The sequence below is a fragment of the Canis lupus genome, chromosome 3 (assembly GCF_011100685.1).
Source record: "Canis lupus familiaris isolate Mischka breed German Shepherd chromosome 3, alternate assembly UU_Cfam_GSD_1.0, whole genome shotgun sequence".
Taxonomy (NCBI): domain Eukaryota; kingdom Metazoa; phylum Chordata; class Mammalia; order Carnivora; family Canidae; genus Canis; species Canis lupus.
Genome location: NC_049224.1, coordinates 78,543,408 through 78,548,901, shown reverse-complemented (window position 1 = coordinate 78,548,901; position 5,494 = coordinate 78,543,408). Strand labels below are relative to the sequence as shown.

At 34.3% G+C, this 5,494-nt stretch overlaps 1 pseudogene; it reads left to right on the top strand.

Moving 5' to 3' along the window:
* The first annotated feature begins 4,537 nt into the window (after nt 1-4,537).
* LOC100688652 lies at nt 4,538-5,117 on the top strand (annotated as a pseudogene).
* The last annotated feature ends 377 nt before the right edge of the window (nt 5,118-5,494 follow it).

Sequence of the window (5,494 nt, the reverse complement as noted above, 5' to 3'; positions counted from 1 at the left end):
ATAAATAAATAAAATCTTAAAAAAAAAAGAATTATTGCAGTAATACAATAGCTTGGAATTACTCTGTTGTTTAGCTTTCTCAGAGAAGGTTAACAGAAACTAGATTTTTTTTTTTAACTCTGCTATTGTTTCCATATCTTCATCTTCGGCATTTATCTATTTTTCTCTTATAGAGTTCATTTATTGACAGCAACTTTCATAGATTTGTCTTCTTCACAAAGGCAGTCCCTTAAAAAAAAATGTTGGTCCATTTCCCTAGTCACTGTTTTATATCATCCTCAGTCAAGGAGAGTTGGCTACAAACCTGGGAAGTGGGATTCCAACACCCTGCCAAAGATTCTAGCATTCAGGTTTGTATATTACTTTCCTAGTGAAGGTGAGCTTTGTCTTCCTGGTATATCTGTTTTCACATCGCACCACCTCAGTATTCATATTGGCGGAATTCTGGAGAGGAATCTCCTTAATTCTGGATCTTTGGTTTCTACCTTTCCTTCCAGGCATTGTTAATGCCAGACTTTTTATAAGGCTCTTTCTCTACTGAACCATAGGTATTTCTTTTTTTTTTTTAAGATTTTATTTATTTATTCATGAGAGACACAGGAAGAGAGCGAGGCAGAGACACAGGCAGAGGGAGAAGCAGGCTCCATGCAGGGGCCCCACGCAGGACTCGATCCTAGGACTTCAGGATCATGCCCTGGGTTGAAGGCAGGCACTAATCTGCTGAGCCACCCAGGGATCCCTGAATTCTAAGCTTTCTTGCCATGCATCAGTGCCTATTAAATTAACCAAAGCAACATAGGAATTTACAACTACATGATTTATTACTTAGCACTGATCTAGAACAAAGAGGTGAGCTGTGTATCTGGCAGGAGGGTAGAGAGAGAATGGGATTGGGAAGGTGTGAGGTATCTCTCTTTCTTTAATGTATTCATTATGTTCTTCTTACATGACCTATAACAGAAAAATACTCCCAAATATCTCTATGAATACTCTCCAAGGAAAAACTAACCATCCTAATATGGGTCCTACTTGCTATTTACATCATTTATCTGTGTTTTTATCACCATGATATTACTAGCATAAGGTGGTGATTCTGTTGCCAAGGCAACTGAAATGTTTAACTCCATTTGTTATAATCCCCACTGAGTTCTTGGCTGTCCTCACTGTTTTTTGTTTGTTTGTTTGTGTTTTCCTTTTTTTTTTTTTTTTTTAGATAAAGAATGAAATCCATTCCTTGTTTTTACATACTTTCTTTGCTGATTTTCTTTTCACCACAGTGTTGTATTCACTACCATCCAAATCTGATAAACTGTGTTGTTTTGCCAGCACACAGTAATTTATTTACGTTCGATTATACTTGCTTACCTTGGTGACTTTTGTCTTCTCCCCTATCATAGATATTTCCTCCCCTGATTATTTCTCACTCATGAAAAACACAGGTTATTTATATTTAAGGGATGAATAAAAGAAGAAGAGCACAAAAATGTGGAATGTGAAGAGAGATGATCAGAGTTTTAGAAGGCAAATCAATAAGGCAGTGGATCTCAAGGAAAGGAAAGGATTAAGAAAGTATAATGTCAAGTTTAGTAATAATAGTGACAAATAGTGTGCTTGAGGAGAGAAGGGAATTGTAATAGAAAAATTTGAATGCTAAATTGAATATACTATATTTTTCAAATGGCCTATGTGAGAATACATCTGGATATGTAAGAAATCAACTGAACTATGTTGAATTTGCAAATCATTCTTTTAAATGTTATATTATGTTCCCATTGCTTGTCCTAAAATAATAAAAGTTGTATATTTTTATGCTAATGTTGCCTGTTAAATAGATTATGTATGAGTAAATTTCCTTCTGAAATTTTATGGAAGCAACGCTTTGAGTAATTTTGTTTATTTTTTCAGTATATGCTTTTTAAAGTATATATATATATATATATATATATATATATATATATATATATATTATGAGAGACACAGAGAGAAAGGCAGAAACAGGCAGAGGGAGAAGCAGGCTCCCTGCAAGGAGCCCATTGTAATACTCAATCACAGATTCCAGGATCAGGCCCTGAGATGAAGGCAGATGCTCAACCACTGAGCCACCCAGGCATCCCTCTCAGTATATGTTTTTTAAAAAAAAATTTGTGCTGGTTTTATTTTGTTTGTTTCTTTTAGTTTGTATCATCATAAAAGTGATATGTCTTCATGGGAGAAAATACAGATATATAAAATTAGATAATCAAAATTGTACAGATTTTGACGTTATACCAGAAAACATTTTTTTCTTTTTTTTAAGATTTTATTTATTTATTCATGGGAGATACAGAGAGAGAAGCAGAGACATAGACAGAGGGAGAAGTAGGCTCCTCACAGGGAGCCGAACATGGGACTCAATCCCCAGACCCGGGATCATGCCCTGAGCTAAAGGCAAACACTCAACCGCTGAGCCACCCAAGCATCCCAGAAAACTTAAGTTTTAAGTGGATATGCATTAAATATTATGTATATTTTTTATAAAATTTGATTATGCTGATAAATGTGTTATATGTTTGCTTTTATGCATATTAGTAATTATGAATATGTTTTCCTGACATTAAGTATGTTATCGTATCGTATTTTTGTGGCTTCAAGGTATTTTATGTTACAAGTATATGAATTTAGAAATTCCTACATAATATATCTATTTTAAAACTAATTCCATATACAAATTCAAATAATTAGCTAAGATACTTAAACCTTAGAAACAATTATTATATGACTAACCAGCCCCCATCCTATTTTTTCCCTCATCCTCATTTTTTAGAATTCCATAATACATTTCTGTTAATTTAGATATAAATGCATGTATTCACTTTTGTCTATTCTACAAATACTTGTTCTATTAATCAAGGCAGGAATTATAAAGGCATCAATGCAGGAATTACTGTCTCAGTTATTCAATCAAAACAGGGAAGAAATGTATTGTATTTATTCAATTGAAATAAATGGCAGAGAAAGGGAAGATAAGTGAATTGGTCTATTACAAAATCTTTTAGAATAAGAACATTGAATTGCATATGTATTTTACTTTTAGTGTGCCAGAGAAATACAGAATTGAAATTTATATCTCAGAAGGTCTATAGGAATAGGGATTGAGTCATTTACTAAATTGTTAAATTGTACTCTTAAGTCATTAGCTTAAAACTCTATTGGATTAATTTATGCTATCACAGGATTCATTCTATATTAATATTCTTTTCAGACTCTTCCACACAGTTTCTGAAGGTTATAAAGGGCTTGAGAATGACATCATAGTGGGACACTTTGTTTCAGGTCAGGTCAGTCTATACACAAGACAGAATTAGAGGCAAAACAGGAAAAATACTTCAATACATCACATGTCTACATCATGGTGATTTTTTTCTTATACTTCTCTGTGACATGAGGCACTGGGAATGTAAACTCTAAGTGCACCTGTGTTAATGAGAGAGAATGGTGTCCATTGTGTTCTTTATTTTGTTTTATATTTGTATGTATGTATTTAAACCAGCTTCCATGCTTATTTGGTTTGTAGAGAAGGTTTTAGCTTGACTTGAGAGAAAATAGGGTCAGATCTTTAGTCACTTTATTGATATGTTTGTATATAAAGGATGTTGACTACTGGTTATCAGAATTTTCTTCTTGAATCAATAAGAGCCATATAGCTTTTCTTGAATGTCTCATAGATACTCCCTTTCCCAATACCCAAAGCTGAACTCATTACTGTTTCTCAAAACATGCCCTTTGCCTTTATTTCCCATGTTGGTTAATGATACTATGATTTAATTAAAGCCCTGGAGTCTTCCTAGATACATTTAGATTCCTCAACTAGATTTTAAACTGGATTTCCTGTCCAATAACATTCAAATCTATTCTATTATTATTGAATCATATTTCTAAAATTCAAATCCGTTATAATATCCCCTTGTTTGAAAGTACTAAGGACTTCCCAATATTCAAAAGCCACAGTTAAAAATCTTTGACGTATAAAGACCTTCATGGTATGATTCTTGGTTAAAGTTTCTCTACTCTTCGTATATACTTGTTAAAATTATGTTTAGCCACTAGTAACAAAAATTCAAAACTAGATTTTTTAAAAGCAAATATCCGTTTATTTCTTTCTCACACACAGAAATCCAAATATCTGAATCCCAGTTACCACGATTGAAAAGGGGACAAAGAAGGTTATGCTACTTCCTTAAGGATTCTTCCAGATGGGATCAAACTAATCTCCCCTTGTATCTTTGGCCACAACTTAATTATGTGGCCCCACCTAGATTTAAAGAAAAAGCTAGATATTCTTGTGATTAAGAGAGTCAGAAAGCATTAATAGAGAAATAGAGAAAGAAAATTAATATTTAGTAGGCAACTAGAGATTTTGCTGTGACACTTCTAACCAAGATACATGGAATGATTTGCTTTCTGAACATATCACATTTCGTGGAGATCATAGGACTCTGTCTAGAGTGCCTTATTCCCTCTTCCTGCTACCATCTTGGTTCTGTGTTCCCCACACAAAATGTGTGGTGAAGCCACAGAAACCGTCCCTGCTACAGAGCAGGAGTCCCCTCAGCACCAGGCAGAGACAGGGTCTGGAACAAAACCTGACAGTGATGAATCAGGACCAGACCTTGAGGAACAGGATTCCACACAAGCAACCATACAACAAGCCCAGCTGGCAGCAGCAGCTGAAATAGATGGAGAACCAGTCAGTAAAGCAAAACAGAGCCAGAGTGAAAAGAATGCACGAAAGGCTATGTCCAAACTGGATCTTCAATAGGTTACAGGGGTTACAAGAGTCACTATCCAGACAAGAGCCCAGCTTCAGATACCTGCATAGTTTTTGGTTAAGCCAAGATCGAGCAGCTGCTGAGAAATTCAAAGTTCAAGGTGAAGCTGTCTCAAACATTCAAGAAAACACACAGACTCCAACTGTACAAGAGGAGAGTGAAGAGGAAGAGGTTGATGAAACGAGTGTAGAGGTTAAGGACATAGAATTGGTCATGTCACAAGCAAATGTGTCAAGAGCAAAGGCAGTCCCAGCCCTGAAGAACAACAGTAATGATATTGTAAATGCTGTTATGGAATTAACAATGTAACCATGTGAAAACAAGGACTTTTTTTGTTGTTTCAAAAGAATAACTGCAGGTTGGTTTGAAATTTGTACTGTTTCTATCATTAATAAAGTTATGGCTTCTTGTTGAATGAAAAAAAAATAAAATGCCTTATTTCTTCTTCATGCAGCTAAATTCTATGCATTCCTCAAAGTAAACTGGAGTCTCTCCAAGAAAATTTCTCTCATATTATCAGTCTTATTTACTAGGTTAGTACTTTATTTACACCTATTCTTAACATTGCTTCTCACTCTAATACATTATAAAAATATTTAAGTACCCATTTATGAATTTATATTATCATTGTTTGCTTGTTTAACTAAATTTTATATTCTTACACATTTAAACTCAAAATCAAGGCC